The sequence below is a fragment of the Carlito syrichta genome, unplaced genomic scaffold (assembly GCF_000164805.1).
Source record: "Carlito syrichta isolate Samal-C Ts95f unplaced genomic scaffold, Tarsius_syrichta-2.0.1 Scaffold303139, whole genome shotgun sequence".
NCBI classification, from domain to species: domain Eukaryota; kingdom Metazoa; phylum Chordata; class Mammalia; order Primates; family Tarsiidae; genus Carlito; species Carlito syrichta.
Window position 1 is genome coordinate 699,852 of NW_007247235.1, and position 15,748 is coordinate 715,599.

General features: G+C 39.8%; 1 pseudogene; it reads right to left on the bottom strand.

Annotated features, from left to right (window-relative positions):
* Positions 1-11,343: 11,343 nt before the first annotated feature.
* Positions 11,344-15,748, bottom strand: part of LOC110595622 — a 5,598-nt pseudogene continuing 1,193 nt past the window's right edge.

The following is a 15,748-nucleotide window of genomic DNA, read 5'->3' on the forward strand; positions in this document are numbered from 1 at the left end:
TTCTTATAATGTAGGCTATATTTAATCTTTCTACCAATGGCTAGAATCATAGCTAAGATCACAGGCTGGGATAGTCTTGCTATGTTACACTGGTACTGGATGTCACATATACCATAGCTCGTTGCTGGAAAAAATGTCTTTGCTTTCTTGAACTCTACATTGTCTTAGCTTCTTCATACCACTTCTTCGAGAATCAAAGACCTAAGCAGAGCATCCGACTAGCTGAAGTTGGGTAGTATAGTTGGGCTGTAGATGCCAATAGTCTGGGAGTTGGTGTCTGGCAATACTTGTGAGGATAGTTTAACTAAGATTCACATAAGGGCAGATTCTTTTTTAAAATTTATTTTAATTTATCTTTTTATTGTAAAGATGTGTGGTACAATTCAGGGTTAGGTATACAAATGTTCATTATGCAGGTACCCTTGTTGATGAGGTGTGCCCCTCCCTCAACTGTTTCCCTCAACTGAAGGACAGATTCTTCTGCAGGAATGGATGTTGAGGAGACAAATAGCAATTGTACTTCCTTATCCTTCAGGTCTCTGACTATCACTTCCTTAGAGAAGTCATTTCTTACCTTACGAACTCAGTTCAGTTTCTCTTAGTTAATGCATCCACATAACCTTCTATTTCCTTTTTGAGCACTTACCACACTTTAAATTCATTATAAACAATAACCTCTAGGATCTCTTTCTAATACATGTTTGGTTTAGGATTTAAAAAGACATGCAGGTAGTATAAATTCCAGGTCCACACACGTGTGTGGTAAGGGATTCTTAAGGGAGAGGGTTTTCTCCCTGACCTCCCTCCCCTCCTATTTTTTAACCAGAACCAGAGCTGAGACTAGCCTGTATCCTCATCATCTTCCCGAGTGAGTCAATTCATTTCTAGTTCATTCACTCAGAGATTTTACCTTCTTTGGGCACAGGTTTATGAGGATGGTGAGGAATGACATGTTCTCTAATCCCACCTCCACCTTACCTGGGCTCCAGGCTTTATTTCTTGTCCCTCATGTATGAAAACCCAGGCTCCATTTCTCTGAGGACTGGTAGAGGTTTCCAAGGGAAACATCTATACTGTTAGATCCCTGCTTTCCTGTCTCCCTTCCCCCTAAAAACTATTTTCAGACCAGCTAAGCCAATTAGTGGCTTAGCATTTTTATCATTAGCATTTTTATTTGGCCATTTTTCACTGTTCTGGTGAAAGGACTTTTTTATCCCCCCCGAACATTCAAACTGCTAAATGGTTAGAAATGTCAATTAGGAAAACTAATAAAAGGACAGACATGTTTTTTGTTTTAATAAGTAGAAATAATTCCCTCTCTCTTATACTTTCTTGGGCTACTTCTTTATGCTAGGCAAAACTGTCATAGGAGAGGAAATAATAGAAGAAAAGTAACGTTTCCTAAAATAAATTCAGAAATCAATTAAAATTTAGAACTGGAAGTAGGCTCACAGACTCTTGGACAGAGTGTGGGTCATTTGGTTCAATTATCTCTCCTATGACAGTTTCACCCATAGAAATATATAAAAATATATCAGTTTTACAAATTAATGAATGTTAGGTGACAGTCACCTTTTCACTTTGCTCATTGAGGTGGCCTGTATTTGCTGTAATGTGGGGAACAAGGAGAGCCATGCTTTTATCAGCCAGACTCATCCTGATTGCAGTGGCCAAGGAGTACCTACAGGAGTTGTTTATGTAGAGAGCCTGCTTGGTATGTACGTTGCAGAAACAGATGCTGGGCAGGAATATGACTTTGCGGCAGCCCTGAGCTTGCACAGAGGAAGAGGAGCTTAGGAAGCAACCATCAAGGAGTCACTTTATCTGTTTATCTACTCTCCTAATTTTCTTCTTCTATTCTCCCATGCCCCTGTTTTCTGGGTTGAAACCAGCTGGGTCATAATATTACAGAGCATGATGAGGTCAGTGTTCTCCTATTTGCCCCAAGTCAGTTAAATATTCTGTCTCAGGCTTTAAGCCTGGTAGTTCTTCCCTCTTAAAAATTCTTGTTGACTCACAGAATGGGCAGCAATGGGCTATCTCTCCTGCCTTTGCATTTTGGCTCCAGAGTCCCTATAACTGGACAATGCAGTGAATGCAGTTCCCTTTCTAAGACAGCTGGCATTTATAGAAGGCTTTCTACCAGGATTTCTAAAACAGGAATGAGGGGGAGTGATGCTGCAGGGGAAAAGTGGGTCTTGAGCGAGACAGAGAGAGAGAGAGAGAGAGAGATTGAGAGAGAGAAAGAGAGAGAGAGAGAGAGACAAATGTTTATCTCCATCTTAGGGTTGAAGGGTAAGGAGATGAGGAACTGTTGTTTCTGGGAAGTAGGTTCAGCCAACAGCATCGCTAGGGTAGGGAAATCAAAGATCCCAATTCCTACATGGTCATATTCTCTTTTTAAAATATTTTATTTTAAAGATGTGTGGAACAATTCAGAATTAGGTATACAAGTGGACGTTGTGCAGGTAAAGTTTGGGCCTCCCTTTGGTCCCTACTTTGCCTGGTTTGAGATCAAGTACCCTTATTGATGTTGTGTCCCCCCCAACCCCTGGCAGGATCTCACTACACTACTGCCAATCTCTCTCTTATAGTATTATGGTAAATATCCAGGGTCTGCTTACAAGTGAGAACATGTGGTACTCTGTTCTTTGTTTCTGTGATAGATCATTGAGTATTATAGACTCTAAATCCATCCAAGTGCTGCAAAGTTCGTGTGTCTGTCCTTCTTTATGACTATGTGATATTTCATCGTGTGTATGTACCACATTTTAAAATTCAGTCCAGTTTTGATGGGCAGCATGTTTGGGTCCATGTTTTTGCTATTGTGAATAGTGTTGTAATAAATGTGTATGCAGGTATCTTTTTTGTAGAATGATTTGAGTTCCTCCAGGTATATTCCCAGTAGGGGAATTGCTGGGTCATATGGAAGGTCAATTTTTAGTTCTTTCAGAAATCATCACTCTGTTTTCCATAGACTTTGAACTAGTTTGCATTCCCACCAGCAGTGAAGAAGAGTTCCCTTTTCTCTGCATCCTTGCCAGCATCTGTTTTTTGTTTTATTAAGTATAGCCATTCTTACTGGGATTAGGTGGTATCTCATTGTGGTTTTGATTTGCATTTCTCTGATGATTAATGAGACTGAGCACTTTTTCATGTGTCTGTTGGCTGCCTGTATATCTTCTTTTGAGAAGTGTCTATTCATGTTCCTTTGCCCACTTAAAAATTTTTTTAAAAAATTTTTTATTTTAAAGATATCGGGTATAATTCAGGGTTAAGTATACAAATGTTCATTATGCAGGTACCCTTGTTGATGAGGTGTGCCCCCCACCCCTGGCAGTTTCCCACTACTGCTAACCCTTACTTACAGTATTATAATTGTTCAAGGTCTGCTTATGAGTGAGAACATATGGTACTCTGTTCTTTTTTTCTGAGATAGATCACTGAGTATGATAGACTCTAAATGCATCCAAGTTGCTGCAGAGTTCATGTGTTTGTTCTTCTTTATGACTGCATAATATTCCATTATGTATATGTACCACTTTTTTTTATCCACTCTAGTTTCAGTGGGCAGCATGATTGGTTCCATGTTTTTGCAATTGTGAGTAGTGATGCAATACACGTGCATGTGTAGGTATCTTTTTTGTAGAATGATTGAGTTCTTCCAGGTATATTCCCAATGGGGTAATTGCTAGATCATATGGAAGATTAATGTCTAGTTCTTTCAGAAATTACCACACTGTTTTCCAAAGAGTTTGCACTAGTTTGCATTCCCACCAACAGTGTAGAAGCAATCCTTTTTCTCTGCATTCTCGCCAGCATCTGTTATTGTTTGTTTTATTAAGTATGGCCATTCTTACTGGGGTTAGATGGTATCTCAGTGTGGTTTTGATTTGCATTTCTCTGATGATTACTGAGGCTGAACACTACTATTTCATGTGTCTGCTGTCTACCAATATCTCTTCTTTTGAGAAGTGTCTATTCAAGTCTTTTGCCCATTTTTTTTTTTTTGAGTTGCAATCTCACTCTGTTGCCCAGACTGGAGTGCAGTGGCCACTCCTGGTCACCACAGCCTCGACCTGCTGGGCTCCAGCGATCCTTCTGCCTCAGCCTTCTGAGTAGCCGGAATTATAGGTGCGCAGTACCACGTCCAGCTAATTTTTTGATTTATTGTAGAGATGAGGTCTCGCCTGCACAGGCGGGTCTCGAACCCACGGGCTCAGGCAATCCACTCACCTCAGCCTCCCAAAGGCACGGGATTACAGGCTGAGCCACTGAGCCCGGCTTTTGCCCACTTTTTAATGACGCTGTTTGTTTTTTCTCTTTCGGCATATTTAAGTTCCTTATAGATCCTGGAAGTTAGGGCTTTGTCAGATATACAATTAGAAAATATTTTTTCCCATTCTGTGAACTGTCTCTCTATTCTCTTGATGGTTTCTTTTGCTTTGCAGAAGCTTTTCAGTTTGATGAGGTCCTACTTGTCTATCTTATCTCTTTATGGCATGGACATTTGGGATTTGATCAGGAATTTGTTGCCTACTCTGATTTCTGTAAGGGTGTCTCCTGCATTTTCTAAGATTCTTATAGTTTGAGGCTTTAGGTTTAGGTCTGTGATCCATTTAGAGTTGATAGTTTGTGTATGATGACAAGTATGGATCCTGTTTCAATCATCTGCATGTTGTCAGCCAGTTTTCTCCACATCATTTACTCAATAGGTTCTCCTCTTCCCTGTGGATGTTGTTGGAGGCTTTGACAAAGATGAGTTGGTTGAGAAATTGAGACTTTACTTCCGAAATCCCTATCTTATTCCATTGGTCCGTACGCCTGTTCTTATACCAATACCAGGCTGTTTTGATTATTGTACTCTTATGGTAAAACTTAAAGTCTGGAAATGTGATGCCTCCCACTTTGTTTCTTTTGCTAAGGGTTATTTTGACTATTTGTGGTTGTTTATGTTGCCATATGAATTTCTGTATTGTCATTTCCAGGTCTGAGAAGTATGATGTTGCTAATTTAATGGATATCGAATTATTGAATCTGTAGATTGTCTATGGTAGAATGGACATCTTAACAATGTTGAATCTTCCTATCCATGAGCATGGAATATTTTTCCATTTACTTGTGTCTTCTTGGATTTATTTGAGAACTGTTTTGTAGTTTTCATTGTAAAGTTCTTTCACTTCTCTGGTTAAGAAGACGCCAAGGTATTTCATTTATTTTATGGGTATTGTGAATGGGATTGTGCTTTTTATTTGATTCTCTGCTTGTTTTTTGTCGGAGTATAAGAACACAACTGTCTTTTGCACATTCATTTTGTACTCTGAGACTTTTCCAAATTCCTCTATCAGCGCAAGGAGGTTTTTGACAGATTCTCTTGGATTTTTGAGATATAGGATCATATTGTCAACAAAGAGGGATAACTTAACTTCCTCTTTTCCTGTGTGGATGCTCCTGCTTTTCTTCCCTTGTCTAATTGCTCTAGCTAGGACTTCCTACACAATGTTTAACAGGGGAGGTGAGAGTGGGCAACTTTGTCTTGTTCTGGTTTTCAGGGGAAATGCTTCCAGTTTGTGTCCATTTAGCAATATGCTGGCTGTGGGTTTATCATAGATAGCTCTTACTATTTTGATGTATGTCCTTCTATGCCTAAGTGTTTGAGGGTTTTTATCAAGAAAGGATGCTGGATTTTATCAAAAGCTTTTCTGCATCTAATGATATAATCATGTGGTTCTTGTTTTTACATATGTTGATGTATTTAATTACATTTATTATTTTGCAAATGCAGAAACAGCCCTGCATCCTGGGGATGGAGCCTACTCATTCATGGTGGGTGATTTTTTTCTTTAGATTAGAAAATATTGTTTATTTAAAAGTAAATTAGAGGGATGGGGAGTGGGGAGAGGGAGAGAGAGGGGGGGAGAGAGAGAGAGAGAGAAAGAGAGAGAGAGAGAGAGAGAGAGAGAGATAGATAGAGAGGAGATTCATCTCCCCAAGTAGGGGTGGTGGGGAGGATTTTTGAGATGTGTTGTTGTATCCAATTTGCTAGAATCTTGAGAATTTTTGCATCGATGTTCCTTAGGGATATTTGCCTGGAGTTCTCTTTTTTTGTTGGATATTTACATGGTTTGAGTATTGGTGTAATGTTAGCTTCATGAAATGGTTTGGGGTGATTTCTGTCTTTCTCAATTGCCTAGAATACTTTCTTTTTTTTTTGTTTGCTGGATTCTATGGTATCTTATGCATAATTGTTTAGGATGGAAGATTTTCAATAGGATTGATATCAGCTCCTCCTTGTATGTTTTGTAGAATTCCACTGGGATGTTGTCTGGTCCAGGGCTTTTTTTGGTAGATAGTTTTCTTATGATGCAATCCATTTCCTGTGTTGTTGCTGGTCTATTTAGTGTGTCAATGTCTTCTTGTTTCAACCTTGGGAGGTTGTATGATGTCAGAAAGTCCTCCATTTCATTTAGGTTATCAAGATAGTTTCCATACAGATGTGCATAGTACTCTCTGGTAATCTTTTATATTTCTTTGGGATCAGTTGTGATTTGATCTTTTGCATTTCTGATTGTGTTTATTTGGGCTTTTTCTCTCTTTTTCTTGGTCATTCTGGCTAGGGATCCATCGATCTTGTTTATTCTTTCAAAGAACTAGCTTTTTGTTTTACTAATTTTTTTCTAAGATATTTTTGTCTTCTATGTTCTATATTTGGGCTTTTACCTTGGTGATCTGAATTCTTCTGCTAAAGTTGGGGTTTTGGTGGTCTTAGGTGATTTGAAAGACTGTTAACTTGTGATTTTTTTTATTTTCTTGATGTGTGTTCATAGAGATGTAAACTCCCCTCTGAGAACTGTTTTCATAGTATTCCCGTGGTTTTGGTAAGATGTTTCTTCATTTTCATGTGTTTCCAGGCATCTTTTTATTTCTGTGTTGACTCAGTAGTCATTCAGCATCATGCTCTATAGTGTCCATGTCTTCATGAGTTTTGAGGGAATTTTGTTGGTGGTAATATTTAGTTTTATTCCACTGTGGTCTGAGAAGTTGCATGGCAGTATTTCAATCTTATGAAATTTGTGTATGATTTATTTATGGCCATGGTTGTGATCAATCTTAGAGTACAATCCATGTGGTGATGAGTTGAATGTATATTCCATGGATGTTGGGTTGAATGTTCTGTAGGTATCTATTAAGTCCATTTGGTCAAGTGTCAAGTTGAGGTTCTGGATCTTTTTGTTGATTTTTTTGCCTTAATAATATATCTTGGCTTGTTAGTGGGTTATTTAAGACCCCAGCTATAATAATGTTAGAGTCAATATCTACTTTTTAGTTTATTTAGTAGTTGCTTTATAAACACTGGTACTCCTGTGTTGGGTGCATGTATGTTTACAATATATGTTTCTTGTTGATGAATTGAACCTTTTATCATTATGTAGTGTCCTTCTGTATCTTTTAAAATTTTTGATAGCTTAAAGGTTTTTTTTACCTGACATTAAGATCACAAATCCTGCCTTCTTTTGTGATCAATTCACCTGGAAATTCATTTTCCATCCTTTAACTTTGCATCTGTGTGTGTCCCTTGTGGTGAGATGAGTTTTCTGGATGCAGCAAATTATTGGATCATGGCTTCATCCAGTTTGTCATTCTGTGTCTTTTCAGTGATGCATTTAGTCCATTCATGTTCAGGCTTATTATTGAAATGTGATTGTTTATCCTTGTCATGAGGTTATTATAAAGTTTTTTCTTTGTTTGTTTTCTTTTAACTTTTGGGTTGATGCGTGTGTTTTCAGGTTTGCAATCATGATGTATTCTCTGTTGATTCCATGTTTTCCTGTTCTCTTGAGAAGTGCATGGTCATTCTTTTTTTTCTTTATTCTGTGCTTAATACCTTTTAAAGCATCTCCTGTGGAGCTGGCCTGGAAATTGCATAATCTCTTAGAGATTGGATGTCTGGGAAAGATTTTAATTCTCTATCACTGGTGAAACTGAGATTGGCTGGGTAGGAAATTCTTGGTTGAAATTGTTTATCTTTGAGGACTTTGAATATTGGACTCTAGTCCCTTCTAGCTTGTAGTGTTTCTGCCAGTAAGTCTGCTGCTATTCTATTTGGTTTTTCCCTGGTAGGTAGTCTTGACATTTCTCTCTTGCTGTTTTTAGGATTTTTTCTTTTGTACTACTTTGTGTAGGTGAATACTATATGTCTAGGAGTTGGTTTTCTAATTTGATGTCTTGTGGGGGTTCTCTGTGTCTCTTGTGTTTGCATGGTCACATCTTTGGTGAGATGGAGAAAGTTTTCTTGGATAACCACCTAGAATACTTTCTCCAAGTTGTTCTCCATTTTCCTTTCTTCTTCTGGGACATCAGTCAGGCAAAGATCCAGCCTCTTGATTTAATCGCGCATCTCTTGGAGGCTTTGTTCTTTCTCTCTGAGTTTTCTTCTTTTTTTTTTTTTTTACAGATTGGGTTAATTCCATGTTTTGGTCTTCAAGTTCTGAGATTCTCCTGGTTGATTAATTCTGCTTTCCAAGTTTGTCATCTTGTTATTTATTTCCTGGATGAATTTTTTTATTTCCAAAATTTCTGTTACCAGTTCTTTCAGTGTTGCATCTTGTCTTTCTTGAGTCTTATTCCCTCATGATCCATTCCCTAATCCCTGTTGTATCCTGGGGCCAGTCATTGATGACTTACTTTGTTTGGGCTCTGAGGTCTGATTTTTCAGGTATTTTCTCTTTGGTACACTGGGAATTACCTGTGTTCTTTTGTTGATTTTACCCCCTTATTTGTGACAGATCTCTTTCTTTTATCTTTAATTCCATTATTCAGTGGCAGTGGGAGAGGCATTCACTTCTGCTGTTTGCTCAGCCCTCTATTCTTCCTTAATCAGTGTTCTTAATTTGTTTTATTTTGAAACAGGCCTGTTGGTGGGAAGATTTGCTGTCTCTTGTAGTTTTGAGAGTTGAATAAGGTGGAGGATAGACCTAGGATTCAGAAACTACTTGCAAATCACAATGTATACTGATTGTGGTATGTGTTCCCAGAGACCCACTACCTACCACTGCTCTATATTATGATGCATGGGTACATGTGTGTAGCTCCTGAATCCAAGATTAAGTAGCAGCAATAAAGAGAACAGAGAAAGGTAGAATGCAGACATAAATTAAAGGGAAAAAAAAAGAAAAAAGCAGAAACTAAAGCAAAAAACAATGACACACACACACCCAACACAAAAATGAAAGGAGAAGAAAAAGGAAAATAAAAAAAAAGAAATTCAATCAACTCTTACACACACATTCACACACACATTAAACTAAAAAAAGAATAAACAGACAAGCAAAGAAACTGAAAGATGAATATTCAATCATTCATGTACACACATAATCAGAAGACAAAAAAATGAAAGAAGAAAAAAAAGAAGAAAAGATGGGGGAATGCAGATTGAACCCTCTCACACACATTCATGCACAAAGGAAAAAAATTAAAAAGAAAAACAAACACAGTAAAAAAAAAAAAAGCACAGCTTGCCCTCTTGTGGCAAGATCTGTAACTGTTCCTCTCAGCTGTTCAGGTAAGCCCCTCTATTGTTCCCTGTGGAGCTATGGCCTCATTCACAATCTCCCCAGTCTCTGACTTGGGGAAGGAGGAGGAGTTGGTTGGGGTAGGTGGGGCCTCAGTTCTCCCCTCCCACTCGTGTATGGTTAGGAGGCTCCCCTTCGGTGGGGAGGTGAGGGATTGTCTCTTCCCCAGGTACTGTGGGGGAATGCACCAGTCAAGTTTATCCTGGAGTAGAGTCCTCCTATTTTGGCCGATGTCCAGACTCTGTCTGGGTTCATCCCTCTCCATCATGCCCTAGCAATGTGGGTCTAACAGAGGATTACTGGGGAGATGGGGGTTGGGTCAGCCCCAGACTCACCACTGATCTCTTGGGGGTCTTCCTTGTCTTTTTCTGGTCACACTCTTTGTCCCACATCTGAATCAGGGTAGGAGGTGGGGCACCTGAGATTCAGCACTTTTTCTGTCCATCGGGAGTTTGTGCTTTTGGGATATTCCCTCTGGGTCACAATCAGCCCCTGAGAAGTTAGTACACCAGTCTATCACTTCATGGTGAGTAAGCTGGAGCATTTCTTGCCCAGTTTTCAAGATGGTGGCAGGGTGCCTGTTTCATCTTCTCCAGTAGGGCTCTGCCTCTGACTCCCTCACTGTGTCCCCTCCACAGCCCTTGTTGCCAGTGTCTGGTCAGGTGCTGCAGTGGCTAGGCAGAGCCTGGAACCGGCAGCTTCTTTCTGGGAAGGGCTTTGATGATTTTTTAAAAATGGCACTGGGCTTCTGTACCCCTGGAAGAACTAGGATCCAAACAGAGCAGCTGTGGCACCAGCTGCTTCACCGGGAGAGCCCTGGCCACTTGCTCTTGAGTCCCCACTCAGTTAACTGCTCACACACCCACTTACTCACAGCCACATGGATAAAATTTTCCATACACTCACTCACACTGAGACTCACATAGTCTGACTGGCTCCGCTGCTATCTTCCTCCCTTCTCAGTCGTGTTCTCTTTAATAATCATAGTGGAGTTGCTAAGTTAGAATCTAAAACAACAGATATATGTGTTTATTAGTGTCTGCGTGGTTTGGGCTTATGGAAAGGAACAAAGGGGAGTGGAGAAAGAAGTGCTAGGAAAGTGGCAGTTATCCGCACCTGGCACCTGTTATACGGCAGGGACTGCCAGGCACTTTACTTGGGTTATGCAATCAGTGTCCCTGGAGGTGGGGATTTAAGAATGTCAGGGAGGATAAATAAATTGCCTACAGCAGGGCTTAATTCAGACCTTTAGAGGGCACCCACATTAAGTTCAAAATAAAAGTTTTAATTCTTGAAATAACACAAAACTTATATGTACATGGAAATTAAGGTAGCTTCTCTTCGGAGCTTTGCTGTTGTTATTGTTTTCATTGTAAAATTTTAGAAATGCCTTCCAGAGCCACTTACTATGCTGGTGTTCTAAGCTTACATTTAGTTTGCCTGTAGGATAACCCAACTCAACCACAAATTAGGAAATCTAGTCCATGAAGGATTCATAGTTAGAGCTGTATTACTCCAAAGCTTATGAGAAAGTGGGATAAGGTGGTGAGATTTTCTGTTGCACTGAGTCAATTCACTGGAGAATTCCTGGCCAAATATCAGGGGCATCAACAACAGGGGAATGTTGCAGCTACACACTTGACCATTTAGTGGCAGTGGTGGCGGGGGTGGGGGGCTATAGCTATAAACTTGACCATTTGGTTGGGTTGAGGGTAGGAAGAGAAGTGGCAGATCCAGGGGCAGTCCCTTGAGGTGGGGTCACTGTAGTCAGTCAGCAGAGCATCTGAGAGCATTTCTTCTGTAGCTGTATGTGTAAATGACATGATGCTGCTGAACTTGGATATTCAGTAGCAGCTAGATGGGATCCTCGGATTGGCAGAGTAGCAACATGGCAGGTGCAGAAAGCTGACTCTGAGTAGAAAGTACCTACAGGGACAACCTTGTATTTATATGTGCTAGGAGCAGGGATGATTCTCTATACCAGGCCTTGGTCCAAGCATTGTGGTAATTACAGAGAGGCATAATTTTTTTTTATTTTAAAGATGTGGGATACAATTCAGGGTTAGGTATACAAATGTTCATTATACAGGTACCTTTGTTGAGAAGCATAATTTGACAGGGTCTTTGGTGGAGAAGTGTCAGACTTTACCTGGGGCTGTGCCAGGCTGCTCTCCTGGGGCTATCTCTGAGAAGATGGGATCCTGTGGCTTTGTACTGTTCTTTCATTAATGATGTATTTTCAACTGGGTGATGTAAGAATTTAGGGCTTTGGGACCTCCAAGATATCCGTATGGAATTTGGTTAGCATTTACTAAGTGCATTGAAGGACCTCATTTGGGATGAGAATGAAGCATGAAGACCCTGTCAGAGATTGTTATCTTGTGTTTTATTTTTTCTGCGATAATGATTTTAGATCTGGGCCCTGACTCTTTTTTTTTTTTTTTTACAACCTCTCTGCAGTTGGTGATAAAATCCTCCCACCCCAAACTTTTTTGAAGCTTTTAAAGACCAGTTTAGATCTTTCTGCAAAGCTGGGAGGTGCATGGCAAGGCTGAATAGTAGAATTTTGCATGAATTTTGCAATCTATAATTAAAAAAGCATAAAATTTTGAAATATATAGTTAAAAAGGCAAAAAATTTGAAATCTGTAGTTAAAAGATATAGGGTAGGGGTGCTAATTTTTTACTTGTGCCTTTGGGCAAGTCGCTTATCCCCAGAGTCCTTATCTATAAAATGGGATAACTATATGATCTCATAAGAATGTAGGATTGATTAACATTGAGTGTTAATGTGCTTCATAAGTGGTAGTGTGAAGGACAAATGTTTCTTGTTATTTTAATTGTGGGCTTAGCTAGTTTTGGGGTGGGAAAGAGGTGGAGAAAAAGAGCAACAGGTCAAATGCTAAGGTAAAGGGCGTACCTCTGAGGTACCTTTTTTTGCTTTATTGAGAGGGTCCCTTCTTCTGGGCTCTGATCTGGCTATCCACTGACAATATCCTCCAAATTGTTTGAGGAAAAAGGGAAGGCATCCAGCTGGCGACTATGCTCCCATTCTAAGATATGCATTAAACTGAAAGTAAAAATGAAGCCTTTTTTCACTTACTGCTATAGTGTAAGCAAGAGGCAAAAAGAAAAAGGTGATGCCAGCTCCTCAAGCGAAACAGCATAGTATTGGGCAAGGGTCAGATGGATCAGCTTAGATGGGATGGGGGTAGGAAAAATCATGAGAGGTGGTGAGAGGGGGAAATACTCAGTGTGGAAAAGTCTGAGTACCGTACTAAGGCAGAGTGAAGAAAAATGTCTTCAAGGCTCCCCCTTGGCAGACACACTGAGCAGTGTCTCAATGGAGGTTCCTCTTCCCTCACTCCTTTCATTTAAGAGGTCTCTGAATGAAAGCACTTAGGGTAGGAATGAGGATTTGCATAAGGCCATGGGCCAGTGGGTGAGGGGAGGGAAGGGGACGCGAGTCCTCAACTGGAACTCACTCCACAGATTACAATGCATTATCTGTGCACCATGTCTGGGGTGGGGAGGGTAGCTTTTTCTTGTGAGGTCTGCCTGGTAAAGTCTTGGTAGCTACTCTATTCAGGCCTGAAAGATCACACACAGATTCTGGTTTGGAGCTGGATCCCTCACCTTTCCTGGGTCCAAGAAGCAATGGCAGAAGCTGTGTACAAGGGAGGTGGATGATTTTGGGGCATGTGGAGTAGAAGTGTCCATACCTGTGTGTGTGTGTGTGTGTGTGTGTGTGTGTGTGTGTGTGTGTGTGTGTGTGTCCCTCACATTGTATGTCAAAGCTGAAGGTGGGAAGTGGAGAGGATAAGCTGTGGACCATGGGCAGGAACCTGGGAGCCAGGGTGACTCTCCCTGGCCACCTTCTGATGTGGAACTTGGTAGAGTCTCAGGATTCTAATTTGAATCTGGCCTTTCAGGGTTATGAAGGTGGCCTGTCAAGATAAGAGGTATAAACATATTTAATATTGTATTAGGTTTATTTTAAATTTCTTACTGTGATAAAAATGCAACAAAAATTTACACTCTTAACCATTTTTAAGTGTATAATTCCATTGTGTTAAGTATATTCACATTGTAAAACAGATCTCCAGAAACTTTTCATCTTGCAAGTCTGAAACCCTATACCCAATAAACAACAGCACCCACTTTTCTCACATCCCCAACCCCTGGTAATCGCCATTCTACTTTCTGTTTTTAAACTTGAACACTTTAAGTATCTCAAATAAATGGAATTATACAATTTTTTTTTGTGACTGACTTATTTTACTTAGCATAATATCCTCAAGGTTCACCCATGTTGTGGTATGTGACAAGATTTCTTTCTTCTTTAAGACTGAGTAATATTCCACTATATGAGTTTTCTTTATCCATTCATCTGTTGACAGACATTTGAGTTGTTTGGCAGAGGCCACATTCTCTTGGGCCAGGGAACTGGCAGCAGAGAGGTTTAAGTACATTGACTCAGCAGACCCATAAAACAGTTACAGGGTGAGATCTGTAGGTGTTGAAGGCTTTGGACCTGTGGTGCTGATGTGAAAGATGCTGGAAAGGATGAAGGTATAACAAACAAGGACTGTTATGCTGGTGACTGTGATGTTGAATCCAGCCAAAAAGAAAGTTGTCATCTCAATGTCATAGGTGCTAGAGCAGGAGAGACTCATGAGAGTGAGGATGTCACAGAAGTAGTGATTGATGAGGAACTCACAATAGGGTTGTTTTAGCATGAGCCCAGACTATTTCTGAGCCAGTGAGTTTCATTGTGTAGACCATAGCCACCAGCAGAAAGCAGATGGGATGAGACATGATGATGTTGTAAAGCAAAGAGTGGCAGATGGTGACATAGCAGCCATAGGCCATTATCATCAGCATATAATACTCAGCAATGACAAAAAAAAAAAAGAAAAAAAGAAAAACTTTTGATAAAATCTAGCGAACCTTCTTGATAAAAACCCTCAAACACCTAGGTATAGAAGGAACATACCTCAAAATAGTAAGTGCCATCTACGATAAACCCACAGCTAACATATTGCTAAATGGACAGAAACTGGAAACATTTCCCCTGAAAACTGGAACAAGACAAGGCTGCCCATTCTCACCCCTCTTGTTCAACATTGTGTTGGAAGTCCTAGCTTGGGCAATTACACAAGAGAAGGAAATCAGGGATATCCAAATAGGAAGAGAGGAAGTCAAGTTTTCCTTCTTTGCTGATGATATGATCCTATACCTTGGAAATCCAAGAGAATCTGTCAAAAACCTCCTTGCACTGATAAAGGACTTTGGCAAAGTCTCAGAGTATAAAATAAATGTGCAAAAGACAATCGCATTTCTATACACCAATAATACACAAATAGAAACCCAAATAAAAAGCACAATTCCATTCACAATAGCCACACACACACAAAGGAAATACCTTGGCATCTTCCTAACCTGAGATGTGAAAGACCTTTACAATGAAAACTACAAAACACTACTCAAAGAAATCAAAGATGACACAAACAAGTGAAAAAATATCCCATGCTCATGGGTTGGAAGAATCAACATTGTTAAGATGTCCATCTTACCTAAGGCAATGTACAGATTTAACGCAATACCCATCAAATTACCGGCAACATTCTTCTCAGATCTAGAAAAAACAATACAGAAATTCATATGGAAACACAAATGACCAAGAATAGCCAGAACAATCCTCAGCCAAAAAAAAGAAAAAGAAAAAAAAAAAGCTGGAGATATCACACTATCAGACTTTAAACTTTACTATATAGCTACAATAATCAAAACAGTTTGGTATTGGTACAAGAGCAGGCATATAGGCCAATGGAATAGAATTGAGATTCTAGAAGCAAAACCTCAATTTCTCAGCCAACTCATCTTCAACAAAGCCACTACGACCCACCACTAGGTAGTTGAGAACCTATTCAGTAAATGGTGCTGGGAAAACTGATCACATGCAGAAGATTCAAACAGGACCCCTATCTATCCCCATACACACAAATTAACTGTAAATGGATCAGAAACCTAAATGCAAAACTTCAAACCATAAGAACCTTAGAAAATGCAGGACACACCTTTATGGAAGTTGGAACTGGCAACCAATTCCTGAGCAAAACCTGAAATGCACAGGCCATAAGAGATAAGATAGACAAGTGGAACCTCATTAAACTG